This window comes from Sminthopsis crassicaudata, chromosome 2, assembly GCF_048593235.1.
Source record: "Sminthopsis crassicaudata isolate SCR6 chromosome 2, ASM4859323v1, whole genome shotgun sequence".
Lineage (NCBI taxonomy): Eukaryota > Metazoa > Chordata > Mammalia > Dasyuromorphia > Dasyuridae > Sminthopsis > Sminthopsis crassicaudata.
In genome coordinates, this window is record NC_133618.1 from 601,172,795 (window position 1) to 601,197,816 (window position 25,022).

Genomic DNA, 25,022 nt, shown 5'->3' on the forward strand with positions numbered 1-25,022 from the left:
CAATTTCTTTTACTCAGATAGCCTGCTCATAAGCAAATGTCTGTTGAAAGATTATATGGTTTCTTATGGAAGTGTCAGTTTCCTCAATTCTTTCTTCTTTTTAAACACATCCAAGTGACTTCTCTCAGATTAAAGTAACAAGAGTGTAAATATTTTAACATTTCATAAAACTGAAAACATTAGCAGGCAGTTTCCTCAGCCATTTGACTAATAGCAAGCATTTTCAACACGTTATAATCAATTAATTTTCCAGGATATGGTTTTCAGGGGGGAAGAATGAGCTAAATCCAGAAAAGAGGCCCAGAGTTGCCCACTCATGCCTTCACTGCTGTGGACATGGGGAATTCATACATAAAGGGAGTGAGGGATTTTCCCTTGCATTGGACATAATAAATATATTGTGTTTGTTCAAGCAAAAGATAGGTGGAAATGGAAACAGGCCTGTGGTTGATGTTGCATTAGAGACCAGTGAAAGAACTAGTTCTTTTGCTGAATCATAGGCATTAGGGTTAAAGAGACCAAATTGGCTGGCCTGCCAGTCTATCTTCCTACATCACAGTCAGAGCATTTACAAATGAGAATATCCACAGGATAAATTGACTACCAAAGCAGGTATATTATAGAAGTGCACTGAATTTTTATGTAGAGTTAAAAAAAGACCATTACCACCACCATAACGAAACCATCTAAAACCCAATGTTCCCCCTCTTCTCTCTTTCAAAAAAAACTAACCTCTATTTGGAAGGACTTGCTCCCTAAAAAGCCACTTCAGAGAATGTAGAGAGCTTTACAATACTCTGAAAGGTTGAAGATGACAAGAAAGTAATGACACTGCAAGAGTCAGAGATGACTCTGCATTTGTAAAAAGCAGCAAACCATAGTGCCAGAGCTTAGAAATGTTCCTTTTAGACTTTTCTTATAGGCCAAGGGTCAAATAAAAAGGTGAGTAAACATCATCTGGATGTTCCTCTAAATGGCAAAATGTTTACTGCTGAGGAACTAAAGGATTTAATTTCTTGTGGAATTTTTCATGGGAAAAAAAGCATCATAGAATAAAATTTTGAAAGTTGCAATTATCTTTTGAGATAATCTCATACTACTCCCCATTCATTTTACAAATAAGAAAAAGTCTCATTAATGAATTGACTTGTCTGAAGCTCTTTTGGTATTAAAGGGTGTAGAATGGGTATTTGATCCCAAATCCAAAGCTTTTGCTACTATATCATGAACCCAATCCTATTTTAGATCCATAGATTGTTAGGATAATGGGATTTTTAGGTCTGAAGCAGCAATGGATCTTAGAGAACATCTCATTCAATTCTTTCATTTTATAGATGAGAAGAATGAAGTACAGGGAAATTACCTGGGGTCACATAGCTAGTTAGTAGAATGGTCTTGTAAATTTTGTCTAATTTTATTGATGATTTTTGGATCATTACAAAACCAGGGGCAGCCTAGAAAATCAATAAATTTATTTTTTGTGGTAAGGTAAGTCAGGAAGTTAGTGAACATCATACTTCAGGTAAATAGTCTGCATTTTGATCCCTATACTTAACAAAGGAACTTCCTCCACTGATGTAGACCATAATCTGTTTATATCTTTATCTTTCATTTTTATATGAGTGGCTCATAGGCATGAAGTCATTTGCCCATGGTCACACAAGTTGAATTTGGATTTTCCTGAATCCATTTGCTCCAATACTTTATCCTCTCTGTCTTGTTGCTTCCCTTACTACTTAAACACATGATGATTGCTTATTGCTGGAAGCAAGTGACTTTTTTTTTTTTGGTACAAGGCCATCAAATCAATATAAAAGCAACCAATCAACTGTTGTTTATTTTGAATATCTCCTATATTCCAAGAGATGTGAGCCAGAATCAAAGCTACCTTCGAATGTATGAGGATGTTGCCAACAATTGGCCCTGAAAATATGGAGGAAGATTTCAAGATACAGTCCACTGAAGGTACCCAAATGAAAAAAGTCTGGAGTTTTGAGGAAGAAGAGATAAAAGAGGAAAGGGGGAAATTGACAGCACTGGAAATTCTTGGGAATTTCTTTCTGGGGAGAATAATGATACAGTTCATGCCAATTCAATTCAACAAATACCTAACCCTTACTAGGTATTGTGATAGGCCCTGGGGGTGTAATGAAATGAAATCAGTTTTTGTCCTCAAAACATTTATAGTGTACTAGAAGAAAACAACAAGCACAGATAAATATAAAATAAGTTTGGAACTGGGTGAAAAGAACTTCCAACTGGATAGAAGTAGGGATGAGTATGGAAGTAATAGGAAGTAGTACCTGAATTCAACCTTTACTGGAATCTGGAATTATAAGAGGGAGAGAGGCAAGGAAAGAGAGTATTCTAGGCATGGAGATCAGCATGTACCAAGACACAAAGATAAAAGATGCAATTGCTTACTTGGGAAACAATTGGTAGACTAGTATAACTGGGGTCTACAGTATTTGGAAAGCTATAGGGTATTTTTCACATACAGAGACATTCTCACTGAATGATCAGGAATGAAATATTTTGAATTCCAACTATGATATACTTAGCCTGGAAAAGGTGAGTAAGGAGAAATTGCCAGATATGACAAAGAATATTTATAGTTGAATATTATTAGCCTAAAGATGATAGCTAAGTTTAAGGACAGAGAGAAGTGAGGGGGACAAAGTAAATGAAATCAAAGCAGATAGCTGTGAGCATGTATCTTGTGAATTTGGGAGCAGAATCCCATCTGGGACAGGGAAAATTTAGACCAGGCCATTTAATCCACCCCTCCCCCTTTTCCCATTAGCATGTGCTTCTCTTACCAATGGCATTTTCACAGTGAGAATCACCCAGAAACATATTTGCCAACTGTGCATCCACAAACCATCACTGCAGGTCCATTTTTGGTTTCACTGATGAATCCCCAGAATATATAGTGACAGTTAAGAAAATCCTAACATTTTCCTGAGAAATATTGTCTCAATTAACCATCTTTATTACTGCATCATACTTTGTTTTATTACATTATTTCTCTCTAGCAAACCATAGCAAACAATTTTACTATGGATAACAGAGCTCAGCCTCCTTCATCCCTTATCCCATTCAGCTTTTATTTTGTCATAAAAAGGGAAAGAAAAAGTAACCTTTCGTACATCATCAGACCTGAATTTCTCTGTTGTTTCCATAAGGAAAAAAAAAATGAAGACAACTTTGGATGATGAGAGTGCTACCTAAACGTGAAAGTATCAACCAGTATGTTTTTGAAATTGAAAATAAAATTATGGAGAAAATGCTTTATTTGATTCTCTGTTTATGGGAAATTCATTTTATTTGACTTTTTTATTTGTAATATCAACTATATTGCAGAGCACAGTTTCTAGGTGCTCCCTTACGGTCCCATTCTTCTCCATTATTAATGCTGTACTGTTGATATATTGTCAGCCTTGTACATACATTCTATGAAAATGAGTTTTACAGTAGGTTGGGATTTATAACAAAGCTTGACATATGCAGCTAATTCACCTAGACAGTCTTGTCAGTTTTCCGTTCATGAATAATTGATACTCAGGGCTTGGAGTTCAGCTCCTGTTAGTACTTCAGCTGTTAAATTTCAGCAGCATAATGGATGAATATTTGTTTATAATTTCTGTACATGGTCCCGATGTCAGCTCCCTTGCCTCATTTGCATAGGTAGATTGAGATGTTGGAAGTGTAATGAGCGTATGAAGATGACGAATTGTTTTCCTCGATGCCGGTGCGGTTCTGTAAATGTTTGATTAGTTTTGAATGGATTACTGTTAGATTATCTGGTTCAGGGGTTAACGTGAGCAGCTCTCTGCTCCCAGAGCTTTTGTGATCCCTCGCTGACAGATTTTAAAATTCATACAGTGGTATCAGTACCACAAAAGCAAGGGGGTAGTCTTTGCAACAGATGTTTAGTAATTAAACATACGGTTTGCCTCTTCGGGAGATGCTGAGGAATTTTAAATGGGCATGATTTGTTTAGTTGAAGGGAATTACAATTCTAAAGAAAAATATTCTTTTCCTCCCTAAGTGTTGATTTTCTCTTCCTTCCTCTCTCCTCATTTTCCCCTCCGACTCCTTCCTCTCCTGTCCCCCTTCCCCCACCCATTAGAAGAATGAACAACATAAAGAAATCCTGGAAAAGAGGAGACAATCTAATTCAAACCAGGGGAACTGAGGGGTAGCGTCTTTTTATTTGCCCAGTTTGGAAATTAATGAGCTTTATCCAGCAAATCATTGCAAACGAGCTATCTTAGCTGGAAACACTTAGGTTAAAATGACCAATGCTCTTAGTCATTTCCCTAGAAACTGCACCATCCAAAGTCACCCGTATGGGGTGCATCTCATTTTAGCCCAATTAGAAAAGACAGGAACAAAAAGGACCTTGGTGAAAACAAAGGAAATGATCTTTTAAAAAAGGCAAGTGATTAAATAAGACTGAACAAAGACTTGGAAAGAGATGAGCTCTCTTTTCTTGTATTTTGTTCCTATTGATGGGGACTGGGGGAAAGAGCCGAATTCTCTATTGCTCATAGGATAGTAGGAATGATGAAACCCAGTTCTATAGATTCTGTCCGTGATATTACTTCATTTTTATATTCAAGCTTTTTTATATTCAAAACACATGCAGTGATAATTTTTCAACACTGACCCTTGCAAAAACTTGTGTTTCAAAATTTTCTCTTTCCTCCTATCTATCCCCTCCCCTAAATAAGCAAGTAATCCAATATTTGTTAAATATGTTAAATCTAATATATGTATACATATCTGTACAATTATCGTGCTGCACAAGAAAAATAAGATCAAAAAAGGGGGGGGGGGGAAGGAAAGGCAAGCAAACAATAACAAAAAGAGTGAAAATGCTATGTTGTGATCCGCCCTCACTTCCCACAGTCCTCTCTCTGGGTGTAGGTGGCTCTCTTCATCACTAGATCATTGGAACTGGCCTCAACGTGATGTCACTTTAAGTAGGGATTCAAAAAGCTGGGCGGGCATCCCCCCATCCCTCTGTCCCTCCCATATGTTCCATGTGCCCCATTCTGACAGTGGGATTAGAGTAATTAGGAACAAATCATTGGATGATGCTAATTGATACCATCTTTCAAGGCTCCGGGCTCAGACAAACCGCCTACTTAGCCCCAACTCCTATTTCTGTCTCCCACTATCTCCCCACTGCCTCCCGCCGCTAAACTCCTATCCTTCCATGTTCTTTCCCCCTCGCCCCCCTTTTCTTTTCTTTCCCTTTTTTTTTTCTTTCAGACTAGAAAATCGAGGGAACAGGGCCTTAATGAAAAGATTTAGTGCCAGCAGCTAAAACAGAAGTGAGTTCCTGTGCTCTCTTGCTCTATATTTTTTCAGTCCCTGCATACAGTTCCTTAGCTTGTCTGGCAATCATGTTAGTGATTATATGGGTAATGAAACACGTGCTCTTTTTGTCTGTGCCTCTGATTAATCTGCTTTCTATTTAGCCTTGATTTATGGCGCTCAACTGTTGAGGTGAACACTGGCCCATCAGTTCCATAGCCTATTACAGACGCAGCGACTGCTAAATGCCTGCGAGGCTTGAATTGTTTCTTGACAGCCAGGCTTCCCACTACATTCTCTCCAATCTGTTTTGCTTCCTGGTGTGACCTTTCATACAGTAAAATACATTAGTTGAATAGCACAGTCTCATTAAAAGAGTGAATTAACCGAAGAGTCTTTTTAACTAAATGACAGGCAGAGGACTGAGTGCTAATAGCCATGGGCAGTTAGAAACTTAACTCATGAATCAGGCTGTTAATACTGCTTCATGCCTGAAGCGCTGAGGGCACCACGCTCTCTGCTGGCTCTCATAAGAAGAAAAGCTCATTACTTTCCTCCTGATGGGAGAGAAAGAGTGAGCGAGCAATAATAAAGCTTGAATTTTTCAATACTGTTAAAAATGGGGCTGACAGATTGCCGACAATAGGAGCCGCAGCCTAGACACCGCGTATGGAGCCGCTGAATTAGCAATACCATATATCATACAATCTAATTAAATCAACCCGAAGAATGAAATTAGTTTTCTGTGAGTGAAATGGCCTTTGAAAGAGCTCTATTAAATGAACTGGAGAGCATTAATTAAATAATTCACAGTGAGGGATTTTGCATTTATACAAAAATTGTGCGCTTAATTGTCCATGCTGTAGTACAGATTTGGCCTTATGTTAACAATGTGTCGAAAGCACACTTATTGGAGCATATCAGGAACAGTTTAACATAAATGCAGCTCAGAAAGTTCGAAGCACTGGGCCAAGAAGCCCAAGAAAGAGAGTCATGTGACACTTAGACCTCACAAGTCGCTTGACTGGTGGGTTGGAGTTTTGAGGGGTTTTTCTTTCTTCTCTTTTCTTTTTTATTGGGACTTTGTTAGTGACTTGAATATTCAGCAAAAATTTCTGAGAGGAGTGAATTTCAAATCCTACATGATGCATCTCCTAACTGAACTTCTTACCATTTGCACTCACTTAGGTGTTAGATCACTTTAGTGTCAAATGGAAACTTGGCACTATCTGGTCAAAATGGACCAAGGGAGGTGGTTCACTTGGATAAGTCAGGCTGGGAAATCCTACTTACCCCTTACAGCAATTTATGTGCATTTTCCTAACCGTGTTGCCCCATCCATGAAAACCAAAGTAATTTTTTTTAAAGTGGGAGCAAATTTTAAGACATGTGTATGTGTGCACGTGTTTATTCTTGCCAAATAAGGTATTTTTCTCATATCTCATTATGATTTGCAGATTTCTCAGATGTCAACCATGCACAGGCTTCGTCAGCAAACAAACAAATATGGAAACAAAATAAAAAGATTTTTTATTATGGGCCTTGTGTTGGAGTATTTGTCTGCTGTCCACAGACTAGGCTAGCTAAGCTGTAGACACTTATCACCAGGTTGATTATAGGGTGATGGGATTTTTTTTTTTTTTTGTCTACAACAGTTTTTGTATACCTTTACCTACTAAGTTATTGATTACTTGTGATCTATATCAGTGAAAGATGAGAGCCAATTTTGAAATACTCAAAAAACTATGGAAAAGCCTAAAATTTGAAGGAAAAAGAGGATTTTCTTTCTGAAATAAATAAGATTTTGAAAGTTAGGAGAAGGAAGCAATAAAGAAAGAAAGGAGAACATGTGGAACGTTTTCTTCATCTAGAGTTCAATTTCAAATCAATACAAAAGTATTTATTAAACCGTCATCATGTATAGAGCATCATCTTGGGCTTAAGAGATATAGCTAAGGCTCCTGGATTAAGTACTGACTGGTAAACTGAAGAAAGGATAGTTAACATTAAAAGCTTTCATCTACCAATCAAAATATTTATTGGGTTTCAACTGCATACAAAACACTGTTCTCTCCTTTAAAGAGATTTTTGTTTAATAAGGAAAACAAGTCATGTGCTCACAAACATATAGTTTACCAAGCAAACCTGCTAAGTAGCAGATAAGTGGTACGTATTTATATAGAATTTTAAGATTACAATAATGAAAGCACAGGTTCTGGATCAGAAGAACTATGTTCAAATTCTATCCTGATGGTTTTTCCTTGTGTGACTTCTCTTAGTCTTGGATTTCTCAATTGTAAGAGATGGACTTTAGAGTAGATGGCTTCTTTGGTCTCTTCTGGCTTTAGCTCTGTGAACCTATGGATGATTGATTATCGGTGTTGATTCTAAGAATTCAGAGGTTAAACAGAGATGGAGAGATAACCACATTAGTGTTTAGTCTCTCACATTAGATGCTGATAAAATTATTTAAGACTCTGGATAAAGAGATGGGATTTGGATTGGGTTTTGAAGGATGGTAGAATTTAGATTGACAAAAGGAAGAAGGAATTTGGGAGCCTGGGGACGAGGAGATGTTGAGTGAATGGGCAAGTGTATACTTATGCTAAGAGAAAAAACAATTGGCCATGTGGATCTGAAGTAGAGTTCACATAGAAGTGTAAATTAGGGCCTTGAATACCAAGATAAGACATTTAGATTTTGTCTAGTGGGTAGGAATAGAGGAGATATTTAAAAGTATTAATTGAGCCATTGTCCTAATGAAAAGAGCCTTTAAAAAGATCAGTCCAGAGGCAGTTAGGTTGCACAATGGATAGAGCACCAGCTCTGAAGTCAGGAGGACCTGAGTTCAAATTTGCTCTCAGACACTTAACACTTCCTAGCTGTGTGACCTTGACAAGTCACTTAACTCAATTGCCTTAGCAAAAAAACAAAAAACAAAAAACAAACAAACAAACAAAAAAAAAAGAGTCAAGAAAAACAGTTTGGAGTTTAATATAATAATACCAGCGTGATAATTTATTTAAATCTCCAGTCATTACCAACTTTAAATTTAAATGCTATATTTGAAGTTCTCAAACACTCTTAGGATAGTGAGATAGAATCTCAGAATAGTCATAGTATCCAAAATTCAGCCTCAAGATAACAATGGATAGTATTTATAGAATGATTTAAATTTTACAAAATATTTAATATATGTTATTTCATATGATCCTCACCACAATCCTGTGAAGTATGTGTTGTTATTATCACCATTTTATAAATGAGAAAGAGAGAGCTTAAGGGACTTGTCCAGGATCACATAACTCCTAAATGTCTGAGGCAGGATTCCAACTTGGATTCTTATGATGTATTGATCCCTGATGAATACCCTATTCATTATGCTTCCTAGTTGCTTATGAATCTCTGAATCTTATGGCCTTATTTCCAGAATGCCTTTACTAGAAAACTGACTGACCAAAGAGGTAGTAAGTGTTCTCTTAGGACACAAGGCACTTCAGCGGGAAGCAAAAATTGCTCCCTGACTGCCTCTTCACTGGTCAGCATATTGGGAGAAATGCTCTAGAAAACCCAGGTATTCGTAGCTATTCCCTTCCTGTATCTTAGGGTCATGTCTAGGACTAACCATCATTCTACAAGCAACCAAATTCATCTAAAGGCAACAAGGCTATGGCCAGACTAATTATTTACTTGGGATCAATAATAGTACTTTCTATTCTTTTTTTTTTTTTTTTTGGTTTTGTTTTGTTTTTCTTCCTTTTTTTCTGAAGCAATTGGGGTTAAGTGACTTGCCCATGGTCACACAGCTAAAAAGTATTAAGTGTCAGAGTTCATATTTGAACGCAGGTCCTCCTGGCTTCAGGAAAAGCACTGCTCCAATCATTGCTCTAGCTGCCCTGAACTTTCTACTTTCTAAATATCCTACCCAGAACCACCTCTGAATGCTTCCAGAACAGCAGCATAATAGTTTATGACATATTTTACCTAGCTCCTACATCTCCATGAACTTCTAAAATTATCATTCTAACAATCTAATAAACTCAGCAGAGTCCATGTCTAGATTAATAATATTTTTTAGCTTTGAGATTAAAAGAATTCTCTCAAAATAGATATACTAAAATCTAATATCATATTTTGGGAAATTAACATTAGGATGGAAGAGATGAGTAAGCAAATACATATTTTCTCCTCTCAGTATTGATGGTTTTTATGAATCATGGGCTGTTCATTTTCCCTTTTCCCTGAAAAAAAAAAATAAGGTGAAGGGGCTGGGAAAGGCAGTAGAATACTGAGCTGGTGATTCTGTCATCCCTTTGCTCTCAAGTTCCAAATTTTGTTGCCCCAGTGAGTCAGGTAAATTTTAGTGTGACCCCAGGCCTCTATGTGATCCTGTAGGTATATGAACAATATATATTGCATGGTCCCTACCCTCAAGAGGCTTGTATGAAAATCCAATGAAGAACTGATTTTAGTAATCCAGCGGTTTGCAAGTTGAACTGGAAAACATATTAGTGGTTGTACTAGGCTTTACAAAACACTCACAAAGAAATTAATTTCATTCGTGTTCCTGAAATCTTAGAATTTATTGGCTATTATTTATGATTGTTAAAGGAGTATTCAAAATCAACATTTCAATGATCTGTATTGAAGGCTCATGAACAAGTAACAGACTAAAGTAAAGACCTAGTGGATAAGTTCAAGGAATGCAATAATATTTGCATATCAGTAACCAAAGACAAATTTATTAGAAAGTAATATTATTTCCCAAAGCAAACAGAAATGATTTGGGAGTTATCTATCACCACAGATTATTTCTAGCACCTTTCTTCTTTATAAGTGTGGTTAACAGATAACAGATTTGTCCAATATCTTGTATCTTTCTGGTTGGTGCTGCTAGCTTTACAGATTTCTTGGAAAGGAAAATGAGTTTATCACAATCAGTTGTCACGGAAGTGATGAAAATGGCAACATCTTAAGCAAGAGACCAATTATCTTTAAATATGTAGTAATAAAGCACTATAAAAGCAACATATCTATAGGACTTTAGTCATACATCCATGAGGTTATCATAAGCTTATCCCTTCTACCAATGTAGAGCTCAACTCATCCATGTTTTCTATTTTGATTCTTGTCCATGTCTTTCCTTAAGACCTTCATGAAAGATCTATCCAATAAGCAGGAAACCTTCCTCTCCTTATTTTAACATTTTATATCTGTACAAGACTCAGGCCATCCATTTAAAAAATTATCAGTGCCTTTGTTTTTACATCATTCAACTGTCTATTTCATCCCTCACTCATATTATATAAGATTACAATTATAAAAGGGAATTTAGGCTATTTAGTTCAAGCTCCACATTTTACAGATAAGGAAACTGTGAGGGAAGTTAAATGACTTGTACAAAACCATAAAGGTGTCATTTGGATTTGAATCTGACCCTTTGATTCCAGAGCCAGTGTTCTTTCTACTCTACCAGATAGATACAAAGAGAGATAATAGATAGATAGATATGGATGCATATATAGATACATAGGTACAGGCAGTATTTTTTAAGCTCTTACTATATTTCAGATACTGTGATGAGTGCTAAGAATACAAATACTAGGTAAACAAAATAGTTCCTGTCCTCAAAGAACTTACGTTAAAAGCCATAGGTAAAGGAGTGATAGAAAGGGAGGGAATTAAAGGAAAGATAATAGTCCACTGGGGCCATAATGGAAAGTTAGTAAGAATAGCAGTGGAATGAAGAGATGGAGAGAGATGGATGGTATCCTTGCTTCTAATGAGTGGAAATGGTCAAAGACTGGAATCGCAGTGAGAAGATTATAGAAGGCTTCATACCAACTTTATGACAAGCCCCACATTTTTTTTCCTGGTCTTATATCTCCCAGATAATCTTCTTACATGAATCATGTATAATAATGATTGTTGACATTTGAACAGCTTCTTAATATTTTAAGGAAATTTATGAGAAATTCTATTATTCTGATTCTCAGACCAGTTCTGCAGTATAGGCAGAATAGAAACTGTTATCTCCATTGTACAGACAAGAAAACTGAGTTAAAGAGATTGTGATTTGTGAAAGGTCATCTAGTTAGATATGAATATTTGTGTGGATAATACATTTGCTTTATGTTCTTCTTACTTCATTAAGATTTTATATAAATATCCACCACTAAAGTTATCTTTCACATTGCTGGGACTAGGGGACTGTGTACCCTCACAATAATATTAGCATAAAATATTACAGTCTTCCCTTTGTATCAGAGAAGAAGTTTGAATTTTTAATTTTTATGGAATATTTACAACATCTTATTGCAAAATTTGGGTTGCTCTCTTGCAATATACTATACATATATTTTATGCATTTCTGAATTTCTAAAGTTTTTTCTGTATCATCTGCTGACCTTCACGTGTTATCTGTGGCTCCACAAAACTTACCAAAATTCCTATTTAATTTCTTATACCAATCCATGATACAGCAAAATTGTGATGGGGTAAGTCACAATGTGAAAGTGATAAATATATTATTATTATTATTATTATTATTACTATTACTATTACTATTACTATTATTGTTACAGAATTCACATGGTTCAGTGAGAAGAATTTAGTTAGTGATTACCTGTGTGATTTGAATGGATCACTTAGCTTTTCTGAACTTCAGTTTCTTTATTTGCATAGCCTCTAACATCCCTGACAAGTCTAAGATTTATGTTTTCATGATTTACATAGAACTTTCTCGTTTATAGAGCACTTTCACATACATCATCTCATTTGGTCCTCTTAACAACCCTCTGAATACAGTGACTGATATTAGCATCCCCAATTTACAGATGAGGGAACTGAGACTCAGCATATGTTTATGATATTGTAAATAGAGATTTCCTAGGAAAACCTGAGTTATTTGGTACTCACACAACAGTTTGACTGATTAAATTAGTCAAAATGATTTGTATGGGCAAATGGTATTAAATGAGGTCTTTCTTGATCTCCATAGAAGCAAAACATGGACATATCTGTCATTTCCTAGTTTTGATTGACTGACATCATATTATTCTCTGGCATAGATTGGATTTATCTGGAAGAGTATTCTTTTACATTCATCCTTAGAATATAGTTGGATTATGGGCCATTCTTCAGCAGTCTTCCTTCTGCCCCTTTTAAACATGCAGATTGAAGTCTGTGCTTTCTATGGTTTCTGTATCTCCCTGATGTGATATCAATATAACATCATTCTAACTACTCAATGATATTTCAGATGCAGTAATATCAAACTATTCAATCACCCGCACCATTGCCTTTAATATTAAACATATTTAGTTTATTCATAAAAGGAATGTTTCACACTAAAGAATTCACTATTCATCTTGATTACATTCAGCTTAACCTCCAAAATGTGTCATTTCCCTTGAATTTTTGGTTGTGTGTATAAAGCTAAATGCTTTCTTATGTGCACTGAGAAAAAAAGAAAATGGCATCCCTTTTCTAGGAAGAAGTTCCTGAACTAATATGAAGGAATTATTGAGGCCTGAAGGAGAAGTATCATGGCAGCTGGGTTTGCCAATTCCCCACATGTGGTAAGTTGAGTGACAGAATGCTTAGTGATGGGAATACTAAATTGAGAGTCAGAGAATCTGGTTCAAATGCTGGTTCTATTTTTTTTATTACGTGTGATCTTGAGAAAAATCCATTAACCTCTCTGGGTCTTAGTTTCTTTGTAAAATGATGGGGTTGGACTATGTCAGTGGTTCTCAGGCATTATGGTCTCTTAAATTTTTTTGAGGACTCCCCTCTCCAAAAGCTTTTGCTTATGTGGGATACATACATACATAAAATAGCATACACAATGCATATCATATCATGTACACAAAACATATGTGTATATTATTATGTTTATAATGGGTTTGAATGAAAACCCATGTTTATTTCTATTATTCTTCCAGTCTTGGTCCTAAATCACAGAATTCCAGAATTGGAAAGTTTCCTCCTTGGTCAACTGATACTTCAAAAAAATGTCTCCTAGAGCATACCTGAAAAATGGCCACTCAGCTTTTGCTTAAAGACCTCGAGAGGCATCCATCCTTTCTGGTTGGGGTGGCTCTAATTTAAGGAACTCTTTCCTTTCATTAAGCCTAAATTTCCCTTTTTGCAACTTCTATCCCTTGTTCCTAATCCTGCCCTCTGGCGCCAAGCAGACCAATGCTAATCCCTTTTTCATTTGACAGCCTTTCAAATACTTGAGGATAGCTATCACGTTCCCTTCTAGGTATTCTCTTCTCTATCCTAAACAGCTCCACTTTCTTCATGGCATAAACTGGAGATCCTTTACCATCCCAGGTGTCTTCCCATATACACTCTCCAATGTATCAACATCCTTCCTAAAATGTGGCAGCTAGGAATGACTATAAGATGCTCCTTATTCCTGTCACTACATGGGCTAAATATAAACACATCTGTACCAGATCCTAGAGAGTATCTAAATTAAAATATATTTCATTTCTGATGAGGAAATGGGCCCAACTGGGGAAATCACTTGCCCAAGATCCAATAATCAAGATTAAGTAGCAGAATTGAGATTAGCACCCAATTCTCTTAACTTCATTTTGGACACTTTTTTCCCCCCTTCTTCTAGATGCTGATTTAAAATACAATAAACAATAATAACCACTTTGTTATGACTAGTTCTGTTTAATGTGAAAAATAGATGAGCTGTTAACTGCTGGTTGTCTTCATGGATTTCTTACAATCAACAAGTTAAGGGAATCTCTGCTGTTCCTATGTTGACTAACAATACCGAACAAGATGCTTTGCACTTGGAAATATTTGCTAGTGTCATATCTTTTTAAACTAGTGTTGTCGTGGTGATACTATATGACTGCAAGGCACAGAGCATTATGACCTTAAAAAAATCACAAGTTCAGATAACCCAAATGACAGTGGAACAGTTCATGGTGGTATGAATAGGTCATTGTATATTATCCATAATGATTTTTATATGTGACAAGTGGTAGTATCAAAGACAATGAAAACTGAATAAGAAGGTGGGCTGGCTATGGAACCAGAATGAAGAATATACATATATATATACATATATACATACATATATATTTATATAAAGAAAAAGCAAGATGAAAAAGGATAGAGAGGTTACAAACTTCTCCATGGTGGAAGAATACCTAAATGACGATGCCATGTATCCACGAGGAGCTTAAGTTATTTATTTCCTGTGGACATTGTCTTCCACTGATTTGTATGTCAAGAGCAAGGAGTTCATACTTGGTACATAAAATAGACTGAGACTCATGTTAAGAGAATGTAGTCTAGGAGAAGGTAGAGAAAAGTATCTTATGAACTGTGGCATCCCCAAATTAGCTTTAGGGAATAAATTAATTATTTCCTATCCCCTATAATACTGGACACCATTCTGGACACATTGTAGTCAATCATAGGTCATACAATCAAGTTCTGGAGAGGACTTAAAGGTAAACAGTTCAACTTCCTCATTTTACAGATGAGAAAACTAAGGTATAGGGAAGTTAAATAACTTGCCCAAAGTCATAGTCATAATAAAGTCAGAAGAAACTGAACTAGCACATGAACCCAGGTCTCCCAGATTCCTAGCCTCTTCTTTTTCCACTTTACTATTCTGACTTAATGAATACTCATTGAATTGAATAGGATTGAATTTATATAGCTTACTTAAAACTATTGCCTTAGGCTACTATACAGGCACCTGGGACAGGGAACCTTCCCCAGAGAAGGACTATAGCTATAGGGCCATTTGCCTTTCTTGTCACTGAGTAAAAGCAAGTATTTTATTAGTGTAATGCCAGAGAAACTGAGCAAGATAGAGATTAGAGAGTATTCAATAAGAATTTATTAAATGGAGAGATTTCTTGGGACCAAATGGATCCATGGTTTGGTCCCAGGGCTGAAAGAGACTATTGTCTCAAAGAATCCAGTGCATTCTTTTATAGGGTAACAAGAACAACGACATAATGGGGCGGGGGTGGGGGGTGGGAGGTGGGGGTGGGGAGGAAGAGGAACCTAGGATGCGGATGACATAATGTAGGCAGGCATAATGGAGGGAGGTACTGGAGAGGCTCCTGATACTCTAATGATGTCTAAAATGGATAAAGACCTTTATCCCATCAAACGTGAAGAGGGAATGACTATAGCCTAAGGTCTAAGATATAAGACTTCTCCTAATGTTAAGAGAGAATGGTTATAACCCGAAGCAGAGTAACTGAATAGGACAATTAGGGAAACTGGATCAGCACATTAAAAGAGAACTGTGGTACAATCTTAGGAATTCAGCAAGGGCCTTAGTGTGAACAAAAATTCTCCAGTAGAGATCATGTTGTTAGAATTTGCACTGCATTTTTCCATTGGACTATTACCAAGGAGTTATTTTCTTAAAAACATAAATATAACCTCAAATAGGGTGTTAAATGCACTCAACCATTTCAGGGCTGGGGATGGGGGGCAGTGTGAGTGAGTTATGTTAGCATTAATCGGGACCTATCTGTATATTAATGTGTTTTCCTATTGATATCTTCATCCGATACCACCTCAGAGCAGGGAAGTTCCTCTCTAATTCCATACCAATGGAGATCAGATTTTACCAAGCTGGAGAGGCTTACAACCCAACCAGGATCTGTTTGTCACCTAAGAACAAAACTAAAAGAGCATCATGCCCCTGTCTGTATTTGTGAAGGGAATGGCAACACTGATGAAATCCTGGAAGTATGGAGGATTGCAATACATTAGCATGCTTTAAATCCCTCATTTTCATTTAATTTCATCTAATTGCCCCGTAGCACTGGGCTAAAGACATGGAGAAAATAAATAAAAACTCTGCCCTTAAAAAGCTTAAAGTTGTTTTGGGAGGTAATATGTCCACAGATAGTGATACTACAAAATAGACTGTGATATGTTCATAAGAAAAGTATTTATATGTTCAAAATGTTGTGTAAAGTCTGAAGCAGGAAAGATGATTTCTTATTGGGAGAATAAGGAGAGACTTTGCAGAGTTCTTAAAGAATAGATAACATTTCAACAAGTAGAAATGGAGCTTTGATCAAGCAGATGTATCAGATGAGCAGGGAGGCTGAGTGTGAGTGGGGAAACTCACAAGGAATATAGCACAGCTCCACCCATCATTTTTATTCATTTTCTCAGAGAAGAGAAGGAAACTGAGTAGAGGTAATTTTTTATTTTTGATGTATTTATGTAAATTTGAGCAAGAGCAATAGTCCCTTAACTTTTAAAAGTTTTTCTTTCTCCAACTTATATATTTAATAGTCATTCATTTATTCATTTATCCATTCAGACAAATGACATGGCCCACTGAATAGAATGCTGGACTTTTATGAAGACTCGAGTTGCAATTCTGCCTTAGATGCTACAGTTATATGAACTTTGATACACTGAATCTCAGTTTCCTCAACTGTAAAACTGAGATAATAATGAACTTCCCACTTTACAGCATTGTAAATGTTTTTTTTTAAAAAAACAAAAGCTCTTTGTAATCTTTAAAGTGATAGTTATACATTTATATAACGCCTTATGTCCCAAACAGAATTTATCATTTTCCTTCTACCCAACATTCCTTTTTTCCAAACTTCCTACTGGTGTTGAGGAAATCTCCATCTTTTCAGTTGCCCAAGTTCGCAATCTTACAATTATCCTTGACTCATCACTCATATTTACCCCAGAGATCCAATCAGTTTTCCTTTTTCAATATCTCTTTAATATGTCCTCTTTTTTTTCCCCTTCACACAGCTACTATACCAGCTCTGGTCCTCATCTTTTATTATTGTGATAACCTCCTTACATTTTTGAAATTAATTTATTTTTTATTATAGCTTTTTATTTACAAGTTATATGCATGGGTAATTTTTCAGCATTGACAATTGCAATTGTTCCAATTTTTCTCCTCTTTCCCCCCACCCCCTCCCTCAGATGGCAGGTGGACCAATACATGATTTAACATTTATTTAAATGTTAAAGTATAAGTTAAATACAATATATGTATACATGTCCAAATAGTTATTTTGCTGTACAAGAAGAATAGGACTTTGAAATTGTATACAATTAACCTGTGAAGGAAATAAAAAATGCAGGAGGGCAAAAATAGAGGGATTGGGAATTCTATGTAGTTAACCTCCTTACTTTTGTCCCTGACTCAAATCTCCTCACTCCAATTGCCCCTCGCTACCAAAGTCTCATCATGTAGCTCTTTTGTTCAATAAACTCCTATGGCTCTCTGATGTCTTACAAATCAAATGTAAATTTCAGTTAGTTAGAATTTTTTTTTTTTTTTTGCAAGGCAATTGGGGTTGAGTTACTTGCACAAGATAACACAGCTAAGTAAGTGTTAAATGCCTGAGGCTAATTTGAACTCTGGTTCTCTAGACTCCAGGCTTAGATCTCTACCCACTGCACCATCTAGCTGCCCCTCAAATATAAATTTCTTTGGCATTTTAAGGTTCTGTGCAACCTGACCCTTTTTTATTTTACTACTCTTTATGTATTCTCTTGCCTCTTTCTCTATGCAAATGATACTGGGTCTCTCATCTCCATGCTTTGGCATTGACTTTTCCCCATAGCTACAACGCACTCTCTACTTTCCCCTTTTCTTGAAATCCCTGGCTTCTTTTCAAACACCACCTTTTGCAGGAAGCATTATTTGTACCCTTGACTACCTAAGTCTTCCTCTCTGGTTATCCTTCTACCAGACAGGCCTATTTACTTACATGTTGGCTCTCCCAATAGGGTATAAACTACTTGGGCACCGGAATTGCTTTTGTGTTTTTGCTTTTTTTTTTTTTTTTTATATCCTCAATCCTTTGGAAAGTATCTGACATTTAATAAATGCTTATGAAATGCTTTATGATTGTCAGATATACCTTTCAGGTCTTATTATTTAGTGTTTTAAGATTTATATAATACTTTCCTCATAACAGTCCTTAAGGTAAATGGTGAAATATACTATTTAAAAAAAAAACTTAAAATATTTTAAAATTTATAAGTATTTATATCTTTTCCTACCTCTCTACCTTAAGAAGAAGAAGAAAAGAAAATCTTTATAATAAATGTGGATAGACAAGAAAAAGAAATCCCATATTGGCCAGATGCAAAAATACATGTTTAATTATGTCCATCAGTAATCTGAAGGGAGTCAATACCATTTTCCAATAACTTTCTCTGAGTTCTTAACTCTTTCAAAGTTGCTTTTACAATGTTTTTGCTATTTTTATTTTATCTGTGTCATTTCAGATACATATTCCCCAGTTAGGCCCTATGATAAGCACTAGAGATACAAAGAAAAGCAAAAGACAATCTTGTTTTCAAGAAGCTCACAATCTAAAGCTTTCCCTGAAACCATCCCTCTGATTGTTTCTTATGGTACAATAATTTGTTTTTATATTCACATATCATAATTTATTCAGCTTTTTCCTAATTCATAGGCATAGATAAGGAAACAGAAGTATGGACAAAACAAAACAAAACAAAAACAAGCAAAAAACACTATCACAAAGGTTGGCCATGATTATATATTGATAATCAGTGGCAGAACTTGGCATCAAATCCAGGTTTCAGTTTCTGGTCCAATACCTTCTACTGCTCTGCATTTTTTTTTTTCCCAGGCAGGGTGGAATAGACTCTAGAAGTCTAGATTTTCCTTAAAAAAAACCATACTTTACAAGCTGCCATTGTCATTTGTACCCTAAATATTTGCCAGGGAGTAAGGAGATTCCAACTTGTCCTATGGCATAAAGAAAAACAAACAAACAAAAAAAACAAAAACAAAAACAAAAGACATCCCCCTAATAACCCAAAGAAAGGGAGCAAACTCACTTTGACCAGGAGAGAATGAGAGGCAATGGCCAAGTAGATTGACATTTGCTTCAGCATATTCAGAAAGCACCAAATTAAAAATAGCAGTAAGATTAGTTTATAATGTGAACCCTAACAGAATGGGAAGCCTGGTTGGAGTGAATTTATTCCATTCTGTATATTCTACACACCAAAAAGAAGAGATGCCTTCCTGACTTATGTTTGCATTTTAAGTACTCTTTCAGATCATAGATTTGGTTTATAAATAACTACCAGAGACAGCTCCTCTTCTACATTGATTTAAGTGTTGGATTTTGTTTTTGTTGTTTTTTTTTCCCAATTTCTCCCTCTTCTCTCCCCCACCCAACCTCTTTTCATCCCCACCTATTTGTATTTGGATACTTCAGCGAAGCTAGCATTGAATAATTGTGTTTTAGGTGTTGTAACAAGAAACTAGCAGATGCAAGTTTAGTGAGTATTGAGTTTTAAACTTGTCTCCCTGTGATTTGTGGCCATGTCACTGCAAATATTTTTCAATGTCACTGCCTTCGCCAGGCTGTCACTGACGCAGTCAGCTGGGGAATAGAAGGCCTAACACCATGATCTCAGTATTAATGGGAGCTGTTGAAAGTGGCAAAGGTGATAAAGTATTGTTTAGTTATTGGTGCCATACTTTGGCTGCGGGACATTATTATAAAACGTGGGTATTTTTTTGTCAGATTTCAATCACGTTTCCAATAACATGTTTAGAAATTTGCAGAACCGAGAACCAACATAATAGTAATTTTTTTTTTTTAAGCTAGAAGAGTTCAGCTGTGTGACCTGGAAACTTACATTAAGAATCTGTAATTTTAATTTTACCTGCCATAGGACAGTTCATTTTCCCCTCCCCTCATCTCTTATGGAACACACTTGATAATAATAGCTAGAATTTGTATAGTACTTTAAAGGCTTGCCAAGGACTTTACAGATCTTTAATTTTATCCCTGTGACAATCCAGAGAGTACAGTTATTATCTCCATTTTTACAGATAACAGAATTGAAACAAAAAAGAAGTTAAATCATGTGACCAGAGTCACAAAGAAAGTATCTCAAGTCAAATTTGAATTCAGATCATTCTGAATTCCAGACCTAACACTCTATCCATTGGGCCACTTTGCTGCCTCTATGATATTGAAATTTATAGGTTGGCCCGACTGTCACTTGGTGAGATAGTGTATGTGGAGTTCCATAGAATAAGATACTAGATTTTTCACAATCTGCTTTCCACAGTGCCAAGCAATTAAGCAGTGCTTCAGGATAGGCCAACCTGATAGGTAAATTTGTATGCCATCTATTTTCTTTCTTCCCCAGCCGGGTATGAGAAGAAATAGAGATATAAAAGGTGCATAAGGTTTTTAGACAATGACATCCTGTTTTACAAAATTGTATTTCATCCAGGAAATAACAGGATTTTACCACTTGCCCCCAGCCACAGGAAGAACTTAAATGAATGGTTTTGTGGGAGAGGTGCCCTCCTCATTAATAGCAGTCCTTGTACTTAGCTTATAATTAAAATAACCTTTAAAATTCTATCTTTATGAATGGTGAAGATAACTTGATTTGAAACCCTTCAATACATACATTTTGCTCAGCATTCACCCAGATCCAGTGGCTTTTTATGAAAAAAAAAAAAAAAAAAAAGAACATAAAAATAAAATGATGAGAGTTTATAAAGGTTTTAAATATCAAGCTGTCAGGCTTTGAGCAGGTAGAAATATTGCAATTGAACAAGAGTAAAGAGAAAGTTGATATTAGTAGGAGGGCTTTCAAGTAAATTCAGACTAAGCAGACTTAATGAAAGACAGGGTTTTTTTTTTTTTTTTTTGCCAGTTTCTTGCTTCGTCTGACCTCCCTTTCCAGTCAAGATTTGCCTGATAAAATAGACACAACCTCAATAAAACAGTAACAATAGAAAAAAAGTAAATAGAAATCATATTAAGCAGCAGCAATATTGCATGAATTGAAACAAAAATTTAGCTATAATAGCCTTGGCAGATTTTAATATTGTCCCCAATCACATCACAATATGAATCATATCATGGTGTTTCTAAATAATGTTTATCATCTTTAAATCTCCTTGCCTAGGCTACATCTTCCATTATTTGAGCTTTGTGTGTGTGTGTGTGTGTGTGTGTGTGTGTGTGTGTGTGTGTGTGTGCGTTTTAAAAGAACTCATAAATAATTAATGCACAGGAAACAAGGGGGAGGCAGGGATGGGAAAATGGAGTAAAAAATCTCTCCAGGAATAGTACTGTTGTGTTACAAATTGTGTTGTACACAATCAAATGTGTTGTTAAAAACATTGTCATTGGATCCAGCTCCTGAGGTAAAATGTGTAGAAGAGAAAAAAAAAATCCACTAATTAGTACATAGGCTTTAAAGGAGGTTGCAAATGGCAGGGCATACAGAGAGTCACCTGCCCATCTATGTTTCTAAAATTGGGTTTGGTCTGGGGTTAGGGAAGGTTGGGATAATTGATGTTTGGGAAGTGGTGGTGGTTATTTATTTTTTGGAAAGATTGACAAAGATGATTTTAATTTGAATTCTACCTCAAGAATATTAGTTGTGTGATTCTAGGCAAGTCACTGAACTTCTCTGCACCTTAGTTTCTTTCTCTATAAAATAGAGATAATAATAGCACCTTCCTCACAGACTTATTATGAGGACAAAATAAGATAAATATGTAAAACATTTTGCAAATCTTAAAATGCTTGATAATTGCTAGTTGTTGTTGTTGTTAATTATTCCTGAAGAGAAAGGAAGCAAAAGAATGGTAGGGACAACAAAGCAGGACAATACTCTGAATAGATATAGTGTTTAGTTTTTGTGTTTCTCACAGATGGTTAGAAATTTTGTTATGAGTTAAAAATCAGAGTAGACATCAGACACACCAGAGAATCATAGATTCATACAATTTTGAAAGTAGGAGAAATCTTAGAAGTCATCTAAATGGATAGATGGAAGAATAGATAGATGGATAGAGAAAGAGATGAGAGAAGGAGAGGGAAGGAGGAAGGAAAAAAAAGAAAGAGAGACAGAGAGAGATAGAGACAGATAGATACAGAGACAGAGAGAGAGACAGACACAGAGACAGAGACAGAGACAGAGATAGAAAGAGAGAGAGAGAGAGAGAGAGAGAGAGAGAGAGAGAGAGAGAGAGTGTGAAGAAGAGAAGAAGGGAAAAGGAGAGGGAAACATGAATCATGTTCTCTATGACACTGTCAATAGATAATCATTTAATCTTCACTTAGACATCCTTCATCTTGGCTCTTTCTTTAACCAATCAACAAATATTCATTAAGCACTTAGCATGTGCAAGATGCTATTAGACCCTAGGGATACAACTACAAACGAAGGGGAAAAATTCTATTTATAATAAACTTATAGGGAAAGATTATATCAAATTATATAGAAATAAATTTACACTAAATTTAAAGACAAATAAATGCAGATAAATACAATGTTTTTATATACAAATAGTTTGGGAGGGGGAGGTATTATTATCAACTAAGCAGTCAGCAAACATTGATCCACTAGCAAGTGAAGGCATTGTGTAAGGCATACAATGTGAGAGGCAGTGTAATTTAGAAGTAGAAGTAATGGTTCTCATACTAGAGCTCCTGCATTTGAATTACACTCAGATATTTTCTACTTGTAGATGATTTTACTTCCCTGGGACTCAGTTTCTTCATCTGTAAATGATAGAATTGTACTAAATGGTCTCTGAGGTCTTTTAAAGCTCTAGTTCTATGATTTTCAAGCTCAGGCATTGCATTAATAATTTATGTCTTAGAATATATTTAATTCTGACACCTGGAGAAGTCTGAGTAAATTCAACTTTTATAGTCAGTTTGCCATCTACTATCTCAATGTCCCATTAAGCCACCTTAAAACAGATTCATCACCTCTACACCTAGTACAATATCCTGCACATCAGTGATGGGCAATAAATGCTTGCTGCTGAGGCTAAGAATGATCATCCATTCAGGTCTAAAACTTGCTCATAAAGTTTTTGTGTCTAACCAAACTGACTCAGTTCAGCCTTAGATATTTATAAGATAGAGAAAGAAATGTATTGCCTCTCTATCCCTGCACTTTCTCCTCTCCCTAAGGCACAACAATGCTAGTGGTCTTCAAGCCTTGGACAATCATTTGATGCATGGTCTTTGTAGATGGGGCACTGTCTTATTTATTTTTCATTTATTTGTTTAGGCCCACATTGTTTTGTATACAATAGTTTCTGAATAAATTTTAATGTTTTTTTTCAAGTAGAATAATGTAATCTTTGTTTGTTACTTTTTTTAAAATAGTTTTTATTTACCAGATACATGCATGGGTAATTTTACAACATTGACAATTGCCAAACCTTTTGTTCTAATTTTCCCCCTCGTTCCCCCCACCCCAGATGGCAGGTTAGCCAATACATGTTAAATATGTTAAAGTATAAATTAAATACAATATATGTATACAAGTCCAAACAGTTGTTTTGTTGTTCAAAAAGAATCGGCCTTTGAAATAGTGTACAATTAGCCTGTGAAGGAAATCCAAAATGCAAGTGGACAAAAATAGAGGGATTGGGAATTTTATGTAGTGGTTCATAATCATCTCCCAGAGTTCTTTTGCTGAGTGTAGCTGGTTCAGTTCATTACTGCTCTATTGGAACTGATTTGGTTCATCTCATTGTTGAAGATGGTCACATTCATCAGAATTAATCATCATGTTGAAGTATACAACTATCTCCTGGTCCTGCTCATTTCACTCAGCATCAGTTCATGTAAGTCTCTCCAGGCCTTTCTGAAATCATCCTGTTGGTTATTTCTTATGAAACAATAATATTCCATAATATTCATATACCACGAATTATTCAGCCATTCTCCAACTGATGGGCATCCACATATTTTCCAATTTCTGGCCATTACAAAGCGGCCTGCTACAAACATTCTTGCACATATAGGTCCCTTTCCCTTCTTTAAGATCTCTTTGGGATATAAGCCAAGTAGTAACACTGCTGGGTCAAAGGGTATGCACAATTTGATAACTTTTTGATCATCGTTCCAAATTGCTCTCCAGAATGGCTGGCTGTATTCACAATTCCACCAACAATGTATCAGTGTCCCTGTTTTCCCACATCCCCTCCAACATTCTGCATTATCTTTCCTTGTCATTCTAGCCTTGTCATTCTGACAGGTGTGTAGTGGTATCTCAGAGTTGTCTTAATTTTCATTTTTCTGATTAATAATGACTTGGAGAATCTTTTCATATGGCTAGGAATAGTTTCAATTTCTTCATCTGAGAATTGTCTATTCATATCCTTTGACTATTTACCAATTGGAGAATGGCTTGATTTCTTATAGAGTCAATTCTCTATATATTTTAGAAATGAGGCTTTTATCAGAACCTTTGACTGTAAAAATGTTTTCCCAGTTTATTGTTTCCCTTGTAATCTTATCTGCATTAGTTTTGTTTGTACAAAAACTTTTAAATTTGATATAATCAAAGTTTTCTACTTTGTGATCAATAATGATCTCTAGTTCTTCTTTGGATATAAATTCATTCCTCTTCCACTGGTCTGAGAGATAAACTATCCTATGTTACTCTAATTTATTTATAATCTCATTCTTTATGTCTAGGTCATGAACCCATTTTGACCTGACTTTGGTGTACAGTGTTAAGTGTGGGTCAGTGGCTAGTTTCTGCCATATTAATTTCCAATTTTTGTCAAACATTGAGTTCTTCTCCCAAAAGCTGGGGTCCTTGGGTTTGTCAAACACTATATTATTAAAGTTATTAATTATTTTGTCCTTTGGACC